Below are 16,898 nucleotides of genomic sequence, written 5' to 3' on the forward strand. Positions count from 1 at the left end.
GCCAAAAGCCTACAGCAGTGAGACAGAAGTTTCCACTGCAGAGAACATGGATTTCATCAGAGGAGCATGCACAGTCTTGTCTTATACAGTGAGTGGGGAACAGCTTTTGACATTCTCCCTGAACTACATCATTCCAGTGCCTTTGGGAGTAAAACCTCAAATGATGCAGCAATTCTTTCCAGAGGGGAGAAGCTTGCTCTATTCCCTGTTAAAGGCTAAAATTCTAGCTAGACTGTCTAAAATCTAATGAGTGGTCACCAATAAATTATAAGCTTTAGCAAGAGTTAGACTTTTAAGCATTTATTAAAGAGAATAAGAATTTGGTAAAGAGAGAGAGAAAGGCCTACATTCATCTATCTATTAAAGGGAGAGCACATTTCTCGCTCCCTTCTTCACCGGCGTCCTCAGGAAAAAGCCCCAGTCAGAGCACCAGGCTCCCCGCTTCTTCCTCCCACAAGCAAACGTCACTTCCTGACGCCAAAGAAAAGACTCCAGGTCTTGCCCTCAAAGACCTTCACTTCATGGGCGGAGCTCTTCTACAGTAAGTCTCCAGAAGGTGGCGTCATTCCAATCATTACAGTCCCCTCTTTGTTTCCTCAAGAAACGGGGCATTTCCTTGATGAAACAGTCAAAAATAACAGAATATAATAACCTATGCTAACTAACAATATGTTAATAACAATATAGAAAAGGAAGAGAGGAAAGTTTTGTCCAGAGGGGCAATTTTTTGTCCTCATGAACCGACGCTTTGACATTGGTCTTGCAAAAGGAGGGCCTCTGCAGAGAGTACATGTTACAGATGGTGTATATTATAACAGAAAGAGAAAAGAGGAAAAAAACCCAACAAAACAAAATTGTTCATTTAAAGTCTTTGAACGTCTTTTCTCAGATGTCCTCTAGGTGTAATCATGGAATAGAAGTCTTTTCAGGGCTTGATGTGTGGATGCTGGTAATAAGCCAGGAAAATTTCCTACAAAATTGAGCTTAACACAACTTTAAAATAGCTTTGTTAATAATCAAGTCAAACAATGAAAGTTCTCAAAAAACATGTCTAAGGGAATTCAGAATCCTAGTTGTTACACATGAAACATAATAAAACAGAAATTGAAACATTCTTTAAAATTAATATTACTATAGTCCCCCCTTATGGAGGGTAAATTGAGAAGACAATTGCTGTGATATTAATTTCTAAAAATAATTTTTATCTTTGTTTCATCACTTTTTGCATCATCTGCCTAATTATCCTCATGCCATTATGAGAAATTTTAAAAATCTAATATAATTGGTAACAGATGTCAAGGCCAAATTCAACACTGTTATTTATCATGACACCTGAGTTAATTATGGGGATTACCATAAAAGAACAGAGAAATGTTGGGATATGAGCATTCCCACACTTGAGCAATATGTACTGCCCATGCAGTATGCCAGGCTTAAAATAGGTGGATGGAATATATGTCCATGCCACTGAACATATTGGAGGAAACTGAGTCAGACTTAATCAGATTGAGATGTCCATGGCATAAGACATATAGGAAGGGGCATAGAAGCCAGGAGAAGAATGAGATGGTTGGGATCAAAACTTCCAGCCATCTGTACAATATTGTGGGGAAAAAGAGAATAAAATATTAAACCAAGAGAATCCAACCTCAACATTTGTCCCTCGGCCATACCTTGACTTCATGCATGTCTCCCCTCATGTGATTCAATGTCTGCTCTTGCATGTATTCCTCTTGTGATTGGATGGCATCTTGGCTAACTGGCATCTGATAACTCAGAATAAAGGCAATTAATGTCTTAAATGATAAGTTCCCATAATCCAAGTCTCATATGGATTTAAAAATTAAGGATAATAAATGATTGCAAAAAATGTGAATACATCTTGACTCAGAATATAATATATAATTATGCAACAATTTCAAATAATACCCCTTTTTTTTACTTAGTATACAATTACTTTTGTGAAAAATCAGAACATATTTAAATACAAGTTAAAACACAACACAATTTCAAAGAAAACTTTTTTTTAAAAGAAAACTTTTACAAATTTTCCCCTCTTTTTTTTTGGAATATGCTTATCAAAAATAATACTTCTAGAATAAATTTAAACTTGCCATGGCAACCAATTTGCCAGGGAAATGCTTTAAAGAGTTTGATCAAATAATTAGTTGAGAGAAAAAAAATAGCAAAAACAAACAACTCAGAATATGGGAGCACAATACTCTTAGAATTAACATTGTATTATGAAATTAAAAACATCTTGCAATGTTTCAAAATTAGATAGATGAATGAATAGAAGAAAATACACATGGAACAATGAAAGACAATGAAATTCAAACTAGGGAAATCTAAATGAATATGAACTTAATATTAATAAGAGTATTATAAAACATAAACTTGATCACATGAGTATAAAAAGCTTTTACAAATATTCCTTTGTTTTTTTTTAAAAAACTAAGTATAAAACACAATCTCAAAAGCATGAAAATCTCCGAAAATAAACCCATACCATTAATTTCAAAATGTAGATGTAATAGCATAGAAATCCTATGTAACCTCTGAACTGACACTATTACTCTGAGTGAATTCAGAACACTTTTGATCTGGTATCTAAAATCCCCAATACTCATATCAATACCTTGCTGCTTACTTCTACATTTCTGTAAAATACGTACCCTTCCATGGCAAAAGAAGCGGAGTCTCGAACTATGTGATGATTGTCATTCTTATTCAGCTTAAGTTTTTTTTCTTTAACCCCTCTATATTGTCTGTCAGTCTTTTCACCATACAAATGCTTTATAAGGTTACTAATTAAAGACAAAAGCAGATTAGCAAAATTATGAACAAAATGAGCATATCTGGAATTTAAAGGGCTTTCTAAGGTTGAGTCAGAAGCACAGCCAGGCTGGGGAAGGGCTGAGCCTGAAGCTGCAAATGCAGGTAGAGAAAGCTGTGCATGCGCATTAGATCTCTGGACTTCCCTGGCAGGGGAAGCAATGGGCTTGGCCAAGGGAGGAGTAGAAGGTGGGGTCTGGAGAGGAGGGGAGGGACCAGGGCAATTTGAATCAGACTTGATTTTGAACTCAGGCCTGGATTCCTCTTCCCCCACTTTGCCTTCAGGTGCTAGGGGATTAAAAGCTTCTAGAGGGTGGGTCATTGTCTCCAGGCATGCAAAATTAGAGCAACAATTAGTGTTAGAACTTGGAAAAGCCGTAAGAATCAGAGACTTCTCTGAAAAAGCATGGCTGGGAGAGGGGGAGCACCCTTGTGTAAGCACCTTGCTGGCTCTTCTAACAAAAATAAAAAATCTACAAAAACAAAGCATTAACATGATCTTATCTCCCATTTGTCTGGTTAAACAGACTAAAATAAAAAATAGGGTAATTAGGGAGTTTAAAAGGTCCATTTGAAAAAATTTAAAGGGAAAACAGCCGGCAATTTAGCAGTACTTTGGATTTAAAGGGACAGGGTAGGGGAAATTTCTTACCCAACCAGATGATCAAAAGAGTGAGGTTCAGCTTTCCCCTTTGTGGTCAGCTATCTGTTAAAGGCTAAAATTCTAGCTAGACTGTCTAAAATCTAATGAGTGGTCACCAATAAATTATAAGCTTTAGCAAGAGTTAGACTTTTAAGCATTTATTAAAGAGAATAAGAATTTGGTAAAGAGAGAGAGAAAGGCCTACATTCATCTATCTATTAAAGGGAGAGCACATTTCTCGCTCCCTTCTCCACCGGTGTCCTCAGGAAAAAGCCCCAGTCAGAGCACCAGGCTCCCCCCTTCTTCCTCCCACAAGCAAGTCACTTCCTGATGCCAAAGAAAAGATTCCAGGTCTTGCCCTCAAAGACCTTCACTTCATGGGCGGAGTGCTTCTACAGTAAATCTCCAGCAGGTGGCATCATTACAATCATTACATCCCCATAGCCCAGAGTTCTGGGAAGGTTCTAGGGTCATCCTATGGGAAACTAATGAGGACTGGAGACTTGGGGACTAGGTGTGTGGGTAAAATTAGGTTTCTCAAGTTTTCTCTTATCCTGTCAAGTTTTCAGGAAGGGAAGGGATTGCTCCCCCTTACATAGAGTCAAAAACCAGTTTCCTAAGCTGAGTGTCTCTTCTGGAGTTCTGCTTTGCATAAAATTCTGGCTGTTCCAGAATTAGTCTAGTATAGAAAAAAGCAAGTGTCTACTGGGGTGACTACTTCTGGCCAATAGGATATAACCTCCAAGAAGTCATAAATACTGTATGTTGTAATTTATATCCCCACCTCAAAGCTTTGTACATGATAATTGCAGATTAGGGAAGAAAAAAAAAGAAAAAAAATGACATGATAATGTTGTTGTATATTTGAAAGGAATGGCAAGTTATCCATGGTATATTTGCAGTTTCATGTGCAATCCTCTTTTTTATGACTGTTATGGAAATGCTTGTTTTATTCCATAAATTAAAGATTAAAAACTTACAGGCGTTCACATGACTCACATTTATACACCAGCTTATTATATACCTGACTACTCCTGAATAAAGTACTGAATGATGACTGAAATCATGGAGAAACCTAGGTCCTACTTTGTCAGAAGATTTGAAGAAGTTTAGAAAGGACAAAGCCAAATTCAAAGCAAAATGGCTCTTCAGAAGTCCTACAAAATATTTCATGTTTTGATGTTTAAGCATCAACCTCCTGAGAGAATACAATTGCAATTGGTTATTGTTTTATATTTTAATTCTCAAAGCATGGTGGTTTTTGTTTGTTTTCTGGCGGGGCAATGAGGGTTAAGTGACTTGTCCAGGGTCACACAGCTAGTAAGTGTCAAGTGTCGCATTAGGGTTAGGGTTAGGTCACATTTGAACTCAGGTCCTCCTGAATCCGGGGTCAGTGCTTTATCCACTGTGCCACCTAGCTCCCCTCCCAATGCTTTCCAACAGTCAAACATCTGAGACCTCCTCCTCCCAGGTCCTTATAGCTGCTATGGACTCAAGTTGTAGGAAAGTGACATCAACAGTCTGAGCCCTTAATCCCTTGGGACAATCAAGTCTTGGAGGATGTCTCAGTACCTTTTAAGTAAAAAACCAAAACAAAACATGCCTAACCTCTGTGGGGAGGAAGGGTTAAGATGTTACTTCTTGGGGGCAGCTAGGTGGCGCAGTGGATAGAGCATCGGCCCCGGAGTCAGGAGTACCTGAGTTCAAATCCAGCCTCATACATTTAACACTTACTAGCTGTGTGACCCTGGGCAAGTCACTTGACCCCCAATTGCCTCACTTAAAAAAAAAAAAGATGTTACTTCTTCCACATCTGGATTGTGTGTTGGGCAATCAGTGGATCTCTGTTTTGGACTTCAACAGCAAATACTATCAGCTTCCCGTAGTAGAGGAAGATGAGAAGAAAATCTTCATTTATCTAGTAGGATTTTTAGCATTTTGCATGTGTATCCTAAAGGATTTATAGGGGGTGATTTGAACTACTTAGAGTTATTTGTTTTTCTGGGTGATCTCAATGTACTGGGAAAATCTTTGAAGACCATGAAGAAGATATCTGAAAGTATTAGATTAGTTAGAAGCTATTGGTTTAACACTGTCGATTGACAAGTGCCCATTTTGTTGAATTTCTGTCAGGTAGCTCTCCACGGAGTCAACTGCCTTCTGGGTATCCTTACTTGGATGTCTTTCCAGAATCTCACCTTCATCATGGCTAAAAGAGAAGTCATCATGCTTCCCCCTAAACTTGTCCCTCCCCCCTAACCTCTTTATTTCTTTTAATAGTACCAGCATCCTGGCAGCTAGGTTGATACAGGGGATAGTCTTAGATCTGGAGTTAAGAAGACCTGAATTTGAACTTTTACTAGATGGGTGAAGCTGGGTAAGTCATTATTTTGTCACACTGGACCCACAGAATACTATTCTAATGCACCGCCCCCCACCCCCATTCTTTTCCCTCCTCACTCAAACCTAGCCATATGCTCTGATCTCATTTTTTCTTCTTTTTTTTTGCAGGGCAATGAGGGTTAAGTGACTTGCCCAGGGTCACACAGCTAGTAAGTGTCAAGTGGCTGAGGCCAAATTTGAACTCCTGAATCCAGGGCTGGTGCCACCTAACTGCTCCCTTCTGATCTCATTTCAATCCCATCCCCAGCCACATGCCTATGAGGCTCTTTCAGCCTCAGCTATGTCTGTGTAGGAAGTGAGTATTGATACTGAGAAATAGAAGGGCCTGTTAATTGAGCCACTTCTAAAGAATTATTGGCAGCTGAAGATGTTTCTGGGATTCATCCAGTTTTGCTGTCATAGCAAGGCTTCTCAATGATTTCACCTGTGCATAATCATGGGCAAAAGGACAGAAAGGAACAATCTGGACTTGATTCCTTGGTGCCTTTTGGAAATCCCTTGGATGAGAAATATGATCAGACTTTTAGGGCTTTGGCTAGCTATCTTACCTAACGGTGCTGGATTTTGAGGATTCAGATAAGCTTTTTGCGTTAAATACCAATGCCAACCTAGATAGGGCAGTCTTGTACTATGAGGAACGTAATAGCAAACAAGTGGAACGATGCTTTGAAGAAGAATATTGTCTATCAAAGCCACTGGGGACTCGTGGCTAGAGATGATATTGGAGTGGGATCATAGGGTACAGCTAGGTTTGAGTGAGGAAGGAAAAGAACAGGGGGCTATCAGAATAGTATTCCATGGACCCAGTGTGACACAATTGTGGGCATAACTGTTTTCTGTATGGTTGCCCTGGCTTTGTTTTTTCTGCCAAGCTGTTGCTGTTGGCGTGTAGCATAGCTGATGTTTGAAATAGATGGGACAGCCAAATATGGTGACTCCCAGTGATAATGCTTCCCAGTGTGAAGAAGAAAAGGAGAAACAACTGGTTCAGGGAAAAGTGATGAGTGTTTAGGTTTTGCTGACTTAAGTTCACTCATTGACCTCAGCAGGTATACTCATACTATTTTTTGCTTGGCCCCAGATGGCAGAATTAGGAAGAATGGATGGCAGTCACAGAGAGATAGCTTTTAGCTTGATGTAAGAAAAAAATTGCTTTCTCTTAACACTACTCATTCCCCTCTCCCTTGTAGTCTGGTGCCGAATAAGCAGATGACTCGTAAATAGGTATTTCTACCTCCAATCTCCCTATGAAGCCACTGTGCCTGTTGGCTATCTCCACTTAGATGTCTAGCAAGAATCTCAGATTCAACATGACTAAACCAGAACCCATCATCTTTCCCTCTAAATTTGTCCCTCTTCCTACCATCTTTATTTCTATTAATGGTACCAACATCCTGGTCACCAGGTAGCATAGTGGATAATATTAGATTTGGAATTAGGAAGGTCTGAGTTCAAACGTTGTCTCAAACACTTCCTAGATTTGTGACTGTGGCTAGTTTACTTAACCTCCCTCAGTCTCAGTCTCCTTATCTGTAAAATGGGGATTATAATAGCACCTTCTTCACAAAGTTGTTGGGAGAACTAAATGAGATAATGTAATTATTATGCTTTGCAAACCCTAAAGTACCATAAAAATTTTAGGAATGATTCTTTCAGTCAGGGAGACTTGAGTCTTTTGAATCAGGGGGTTTATCCTGATGGCTACTATCTTAGGGTATTTGAAGGACTGTCCCAAGGAAGAGGGATTAGAATTATTTTACTTGGCCACAGATGAAAGAAATGGGGCAGAAGTGGCAGAGAAGCAGGTTTTGGCTTGATGTAAGGACAACTTCCAATTAATGTAAGTTGCTAAAAAAAAAGAAGTGGAAGAGCTCCTTTGGCAGGTGGTGGGGTTTACCCCTCATCTGAGATCTTCAGATAAGGTCGAATGCTCACTTGTCTGGTAGTTCTGTAGAAAGGAATCTTATCCAGATGATGAGTTGGAATAAGTAGCCTCTGAGCTTTTTCTAAACTGAGATTCTATGAATCAGAAATGAAATCAATAGCAAAGACAATTTAAAAAACATCATTTGGTTTCTTAAACTGACTCAAAGATTAATTTGGTATCCATATCTGTGAGGATAAGTCTTCATCTATAATAAGCTAGGCCTGATTCTACCCAGTCCTCTGGTGGGATAGGTTCCAAACTAGAAGAATGAGATACTTGTAGTCCATTTAATAGCTTTTTAAATTTAAAATTCAATTTTATGTTATTTTCAGTTCCAAATTCTCTCCTTTTCCCTCTCTTCCCACTCATCAAGAAAGGAAGAAAACAAAACCCATTGCAAAGTACATATAGGTTTGAAAAACAAATTCCTGTTATAGCCATGTTCCATGAAATAAAAAGCAAGAAACATGAAAGAAAGAGAAGATATTCATCAGTCTGCACTCTGAGCACTTTGTCTGGAGGTAGATAGTAGGTTTCATCATGGATCCTTTGAAATTGTGGTTGGTCATTGTGTTGGTCAGTTACTAAATCTTTCATAATTATCTTTACATATTGTTATTGTATCAATTGTTCTGTTCTGCTCACTTCACTTTGCATCAACTCAGATACAAATTTCCCACGTTTCTCTGAAACCATTCCCTTCATCATTTCTTTTTTTCTTTTCTTTCTTTCTTTTTTTTTGTTTTTTTGGTGAGGCAACTGGGGTTAAGTGACTTGCCCAGGGTCACACGCTAGTAAGTGTTAAAGTGCTGAGGTCAGATTTTCACTCAGGTCCTCCTGACTCCAGGGCCAGTGCTCTTTCCACTGCTCCACCTAGCTGCCCCCCTTCATCATTTCTTATAGCTCAGGAGTATCGTATCACATTCATATATCATATCTTGTTCAGCATTCTTTAATTCCATATCTCCTGATTGTTTCCAATTCCTTTGCCACCACAAAAAAGGTTGCATAAATATTTTTGTACGTATGAGTCCTTTTCCTCTTTCTTTTATCCCTTCATTGTATAGACCTTAGTAAGTGGTTTCACTGGATCAAAGGGTACCCATAGTTAATAGCTTTAAAAAAAATTTTTTTGTTGTTTAATTTTTTTATTTTTAGTGAGGCAATTGGGGTTAATTGACTTGCCCAGGGTCACACAGCTAGTAAGTGTTAAGTGTCTGAGGCTGGATTTGAACTCAGGTACTCCTGACTCTAGGGCCGGTGCTTTATCCACTGTGCCACCTAGCTGCCCCTACTTAATAGCTTTTTGAACATAATTCCAAATTGTTTTCCAGAATGATTCTAATCCTTAATGATTGGTTGTTGTCCTTCATTCTCAGAGAGGAACAAAATGACATACTTTTAGTCCATTTAATAGTTAACAAAAGGAAGTTAGCTGTTGCAGAGAAAGGATGTTCAAAGTGGAAGATCAATCAAAAAATCAATAAATGTTTATTGAACACATACTCTGCCAGGGATTGTGCTAAACTCTAGGATACAAAAAGAGGCAAAAGACAGTCCCTGTCCTCAAGGACCTTTTTTTTTGTTTTGTTTTTTAGTGAGGCAATTGGGGTTAAGTTGACTTGCCAGGGTCACACAGCTTGTGTTAGTGTTAAGTGTCTGAGGCTGGATTTGAACTCAGGTACTACTGACTCCAGGCCAGTGCTCTATCCATTGTGCTAATCTAGTTGCACCCCCCCCCCCATCAAGGACTTTTAATCTAAAAGGATCTTCCATACAAGATAATGCATTGATTAATCTGATAATAGCTCCCAGGCTTGTTCATGTTGTTGGTCTACAAATCTGAAGTTTAGAAAAGGGCTCCATCCCCTTGTGTCTGGCATTCAGGTGACTAAGAAACTATGTTAATGGCCTAAGCTTTAATCAGCGGCACCCCCCCCCCCTAGCCCCCCAATAGATCAAAATCTTAGGACAGTTTTAAGGAAAAACTAGTGTAATTTGCATAAAATGGGATTTAAGATATTGATGCTAGCCACATCACCTAAATCCCCCATCTTTCTCACCTGGTTCCTATTTCACTATTCCCAATATTCTTACATTTTTTTTCCTTTGTGAAAGGTCTACCCCTCTCTCCTGTCTAAAATCTTTATGCATGGTGGGATCCAACCTCATCTTTTTAGAGGGTTTGAATGAAAAACCTGAAAAGCAGTTGGATTGCATTAAAGAAAGTTATTACTTTAAGTTATAAGTTTGAAAATTAAAGAAAGTTATTACTTTAAGTTATAAGTTTGAAAATATATGATAACAAATTATGGAGTGATTTTAACATACTGTTATGCAGGATAGAGACCACATAAAAGAGATCATAACTGATCTTCCTAAAGCACAGATCTAAACATTTCTCTTCCCCTCTCCCATTCAATAAATTCTAGAGACTCCCTATGAGCCCCTGGATCAAATATAAAATCCTTGGTTTAATTTTTAAAGCTCTTCATAACTTGGTCTCTAGTTCCCTACCTTTCCACTCTCCTTACACATTACTCCCTGCCATATATTCTGAGATCCTGTGACACTGACCTCCCTTCTGGTAGTGCCTTCTGTTAATTACTTCCTATTTATTCTGTATAGTGGTGTGCAGTTTTCAGGTGTGAGGGCTGCCCAGCCCTTTTCCAGCCAACTTTCTACCTTTGGAGTTCACTTGGCACTCAACTCTCACCTGTGGCCACGAGAAGCTGCCACATGGACAGCAGCCATACCCCAGTAAAACCATCTCAACAGACAGGCTAAACCAGGTTAAGGGTAACCGAAGGGACCCAATTCCTTTGGTGAGTTAGGGAGGTGTCTAACCCAAGCATGTGAAGATTTTCCTGGTAGAATGGGTGGATGAGAACAATTTGTTCCAATGGCTATGAATGCAGCTGAAGCAGACACTGTGGGAGTGCTCAGAGCTTGGTCAGACATCCAAGGCGTGAAGGTCATCTACCCAAGCCTTCGCCAGGCATCTTGACTTTTGCTTTGCCATTGGACTCTAATGATCTAATCTGGGAGAGTGAGGCTGATGACAGTGAAACTCTGTCTCAAATAATTCCAATTTATGCTCAAATCAAAAGACATCAGTCATAACCATTTTACCATTTTTTACCTACCTCAAAATCCTGTGGTGACAGGCAAGTGACAACAGCAGGTATAGATGCACTGGAAGCTGTAGTCACAACCCTATAACACAGGCAGCCCTGGGCATAGGGTCATCTTCTCACTAGACTGAAGCAGCAATGGGGATTCCACAGTCCCCTGGGAGGTCTGAGCAGCCTTTTTTAAAGGAACCACAGTTTACCTCCTGGCATGGGATAGAAAAGGGCCTTGAAAATTGTCTACTTCAGGGGGCAGCTAGGTAGCGCAGTGGATAAAGCACTGGCCCTGAATTCAGGAGGACCTGAGTTCAAATCCGGTCTCAAACACATGACACTTACTAGCTGTGTGATCCTTGGCAAGTCACTTAATCCTCATTGCCCTGCAAAAAAAAGAAAAAAAAAGAAAGAAAATTGTCTACTTCACCCAACCCTGGCCTGATTACTGTGGCAGGTGGGGATCCCACTCTGTGGTCAAAACACAAAAAAAATGTATGAAAACGTAAACGAAGATGATTCCACTCACCATCAGTATGTGGAATGTGCACACACCTATGGATAACACCAATGGACACAAATTGTATATGTGTACATTTGAACACACATATACATGTATGTATAATACACATATAGACATATGTATGTCTATATGTACATATTTAGAGTCATTTCTACTCCAAATGTTTATGTGGACTATTTATACCCAACCTGTGGTAGAGCCTTCTGAGCTCATATTGGTTTGATCAGCCACAGTTGGACACACCATACCTTGACCTTGACATAGTGATGTCGTTTTGATTCTCTTCCAAAACAAAGGACAACCAACAGACATCCTGTAAATAGCTTGTTTGTACAGAGTTGTTTGCTTCTTGTTTCCTCCCCTTAGACTGTGAGCTGCTTTTGCCTCTTTGTATCCCTGGTCCTTAACACAGGGCTAGGACCTTATAGTAGGAGCTGTTGGGGCAGCTAGGTGGCACCATGGTGCATAGGGTGCTGGGCCTAGAGTGAGGAAGACTCATCTTCCTGAGTTCAAATCTGATGCTTATTAACTGTTGTGACCCTAGGCAAGTCATTTCATCCTGTTTGCCTGAGTTTTTTCATTTGTAAAATGAGCTGGAGAGGGAAAGGACAAACCACTCCAGTATCTTTGCCAAGAAAACCCCAAATGGAGTCCTGAAGAGTCAAATACAACTAAAATAACTGAACAACAACAAAAACAAGAGGGATTAGACCTATTTAGGTTGTCTCCAGAAAATAAGAGGAAGAAATTATAAGGGGACAAATACTGACTTGATATAAGGAAAATCTTTCTAAGGATTTGGGCTCTACCAATGTAGAATAACTTATTTTGGGAGACAGCAAGTTCCCTATTACAGAAGGTCTTCAAACAGTGACTGGAGATGGATTTTCAGAGGTTAGGTAAGGCTGAACTAAATAACCTCCGAAGGTTCTTTTGAGCGTCTAGGGTTTTGTTGCTGGGGTGTGCCTACCCAAATAGATTGGAGTGCCCCACAGAGTAGGCTATTGCAGTTGCAGAGGCAATAGATATTCCAAGATAACTAGAGGTGGCACAGTGGCCCATACCTTCTTTAATATGGACACATCATGCTGGGTGATCCTCTGCCAGTGTCTCCCATGTCACACAATCAATTCCAAAGTTCTTCAGAGAGACCTTGAGAGAGTCCTTGTATCACTTCTTCTGACCTCCACGTGAGTTCTTGCCTTGAGTGAATTCTCTGAAAAAAGGCCTTTTAGAAAACATATATTTGGCATTTGAACAATATGGCTGGCCCATACCTGTGCCAACTCTAGTCAGGGTATCTGAAGATTTATTCTGATTCCAAAGACCTTCCGGTCTTTACCTGAAGGTAAACAGAGAGATTATGGTGAGTAAATAAGGAAAAACTCTTGTAATTCAAGGCCCAAAGAAAGTTGCCTCAGGGTAGAGAGTAAAGGATGAGTCTGGTAGTCATCCTTGACTCTTTACTCTTTCCCACCCTTCAAAGCCAATCTGTTGTCAAGGCCTGTTGATTTTACATTGGTGGCGTCTCTCACATATTCTCTTCTTTTTACTGACACTGTTACCACTCAGAGACAGGCCTTCATCAACTTATATATATCCAATTGATAGAGGATATATTGATTGGTTGGCTGGTTGGTTGTTGTCCTTCATTCTCGAAGAGGACCAAAATGACACCACTATGGACAGTGCATCTGACTGTGACTGATCTGATCAATAAGAACTCAGAAGGCTCTACCACAGGTTGGGTATAAATAATCTTCATGAACATTTGGAGTGGAGATGCCTCTAAATTGGTACATCTCACCTTGCTTTTGAGCTACTGTAATTATACTTCACTCACAGAGCACAGCACCTTCTTTCATATGGACACATCATGCTGGGTGATCCTCTGCCAGTGTCTCCCATGTCACACAATCAATTCCAAAGTTCTTCAGAGAGACCTTGAGAGAGTCCTTGTATCACTTCTTCTGACCTCCATGTGAGTTCTTGCCTTGAGTGAATTCGCTGAAAAAAGGTCTTTTAGAAAACATATATTTGGCATTTGAACAATATGGCTGGCCCATCAGAGCTGCCCTCTCTGAAGTCGAGTTTGAATGCTTGGCATTTCAGCTTGAGAAAAGACCTCAGTGTCTGGTACCTTATCTTGCCAGGTGATCTTCAGAATCTTCCTAAGGCAATTCAAATGGAAGCAATTTAGTTTCCTCACATGTATCTAGTAGACTGTACAGATTTCATAGGCTTAGCACAATGAGTTCAGAACAAAAGGTCTACCTCTTCTCTCCCACACTTTCCTACAGAGCCTCCTAAAAACAGAGCTAGCTCTGTGTGTGTCAACCTTACCACCTATCTGTACATCCCTGGACAGTATTCTATCAAGGTAAGTGAACTTATCCACAGCACTCACTCTTTCTCCATTTGCTGTAACAGATGTGTATATGTGTGTGTATGTGTGTGTGTATAGACAAGTGTGCTACTTATGGTAAATCGCACCCTTTTTAAATGCTTACTGTGTGCCATTCACTGTGCTAGGTGTTGAGGATACAAAGACAATTTTGTAAGCTCCTGCCTTTGAGAAGCTTACAATCTAACTGAGTATTTACAAATATAGTAGGAGAGGGGGCAGTTAGATGGCATAGTGGATAAAGCACCAACCCTGGATTCAGGAGGACCTGAGTTCAAAATCTGGCCTCACACACTTGACACTAGCTGTGTGACCCTGGGAAAGTCACTTAACCCTCATTGCCCTGAAAAACAAAACAAACCAAAAAACCCCAAATATAGTAGGAGAAATTGATCTGGAACTCCCCTGATGAATTGACATCCCCATAACCCGACTGATGAAACTGCAGAAGGTAAGAGACAGAGAACAGATAAAGACAAAGTATAAAGGTCTTAAAGAAAGTGCCCCAAAGTTCCCACACATTTTAGTCCAGTTGCAAAGTGTTCAGATCTTCAGCCTGTTGGAATTAGAAAGGAGAGGAGTCAGGTGTGAGAGATATGATGTAAAAATGAAAATTGACTACGGGAACTTATAGATTTGTAGGGTCATTTTGATAGATCATTGGCAGTGAGGAGTTAAGGATGAACCTTAAATTGTGAATCTGGGTAACTGAAAGGATAGTGTTGTCTTGGTTAGAGAGAATTTTGGGGGCAGCTAGGTGGCACAGTGGATAGAGCACTGGCTCTGGATTCAGGAGGACCTGAGTTCAAATCCGACCTCAGACACTTAACACTTACTAGCTGTGTGACCCTGGGCAAGTCACTTAACCCCCATTGCTGAGAGAGAGAGAGAGAGAGAGAGAGAGAGAGAGAGAGAGAGAGAGAGAGAGAGAGAGAGATTTTGGGGAAACAGAAATCTGTTTGGGCTATAGTGAGTTTTATGATGCCCATCCTTTAAAAGGAGTTGGTGTATTTGGGACAGTAGCTTAGGGAGAGTTTAGGTCTGGATCTATACGTCTCTGAAACTCCTGAGAACTGATTATGTTACCAAGTGAGGAAGTGTAGAGACAAGAGAAGAGGGCCAAGGATAGAACCTTAAGAAAGCCACACTTTGGGGGAGTGTAGTGATATGGATAATAATGTATCAGAGGAGATTGAGTAGGACCAGTCAGACAGGTAGGAGAAGAACCAAGAGTAATGCCACTAAAATCCTGAAGAGGAGACAGTATCCAGGAGAAAAGGATGGTCTAAGTGTCAAATGCTGAAGGAAGGATATTAAGGAAAAAAGAGGGGCAGCTAGGTGGCGCAGTGGATAGAGCACCGGCCCTGAAGTCAGGAGGACCTGAGTTCAAATCCAGCCTCAGACACTTAACACTTACTAGCTGTGTGACCCTGGGCAAGTCACTTAACCCCAATTGCCTCACTAAAAAAAAAAAAAAGAAATCAGGCTTGGAAATTAAGAGATCATCGGCAACTTTGGAAAGAGAAGTTTCAACTGAGTGATGATGTCTGAAATCAGATTGCAAAGGGAAAGAAATGAGTGAGGAGGAGAGGAAAGGGAGGACCATGAATTGTAGACAATTTTTTTCTTTTCTTTTTATATCTTTCATAGGAAAAATAATTTTAATCATATAGCATTTATTATTGCATAATGACAAGATAGTTGCTGATTTCATCAGTAGAAGTCCAAGTACAATCATATTCATAAATCCCAACCCCCCTCCTCCCCCAAAAAGAAAATACTATTTGACTAGAAAGGAAAAGTATCAGTGAAAGACTGTATATTGTAGGGTTAGGGGAGTTGGTAGTGATGAGGAGAGATACATTTGCTTAGAGGTAAAAATAACAAGCTAAAATGGAAAATAAGAACATTAATAGTAATGTATATGTAGACAGTTTTTTCAAGGAAATATGGCTGAGAGATAGGTTGATGGTTTTTTTAAAAAAAAGATACAGTCAATTGGGGCAGCTACGGTGCGCAGTGGATAGAGCACTGCCTTGGATTCAGGAGACGAACTTGAGTTCAAATGTGACCTCAGATACTTGGACACCGTACCATCTGTGTGACCCTGGGCAAGTCACCTTACCCCAATTTCCTCACAAAAAAAAGATGATGGTTCATGTGAGTTTCTAGTAAGGGGTTTTTTTAAGGATAAGGAGAAGCCGTGGCAGCACTGGTAGTCCAGATAGGGACTGAAAATTAGAAGAGAAAGGAGCTTGCCTTTGGGGCAATCTACCTAGAGAAGACAGGGGGGAAGGGAGGAAGCATATTCCACCTATCTCTTCTCTCATCATTAATGTCAATTTTAAACGCTATAAAAAATAATATAGGGGGCAGCTAGGTGGCGCAGTGACAGAGTGCCGACCCTGGAGTCAGGAGTAACCTGAGTTCAAATCCAGCCTCAGACACTTACACTTACTAGCTTGTTGACCCTGAGCAAGTCACTTAACCCCAATTGCCACACACACACACACACACACACACACACACACACACACAAAATTAGGGGGACAGGGCATAGAGAACACACTGGGAAATGAGTCATGAAGGAAATACTTTCTGTGAGCAGTTGAGAATCTGCGGCTCTTCCAGCTCTCCTTGCTATGGTCCAACAGGCTTGCCATGTATCTGGCATGTGGATTTTCTCCAAGTACTATTGGTTTTTAGTAGAGCACGGTATAATGGGGGAAAATGCTGATGTAGAGTCAGTAGAATCATGAGGCTGAATCCTGCCTTTGATACTTACTAGCTGTGTGACCACAGGCAAGTCAAATTATCTCTGAGTATTATATGTAAAGTTAGCATAACCATACACGTGGTGTTATTCATAGGGTTGACATGATGCTCCAATGTGATGTATACCAGCTCTTGTTATTATTATCATTAACTTAGATCTTTGTTGTGATTTCTAACAAGGGGACCATTTGAGTCTGGATAGTCTCAGGACACATACCAGTGTCTAATCGACTGACAGATGTTTTCAAGGTTTTCCTCTCTAC

The sequence above is a fragment of the Dromiciops gliroides genome, chromosome 4 (assembly GCF_019393635.1).
Source record: "Dromiciops gliroides isolate mDroGli1 chromosome 4, mDroGli1.pri, whole genome shotgun sequence".
Taxonomy (NCBI): domain Eukaryota; kingdom Metazoa; phylum Chordata; class Mammalia; order Microbiotheria; family Microbiotheriidae; genus Dromiciops; species Dromiciops gliroides.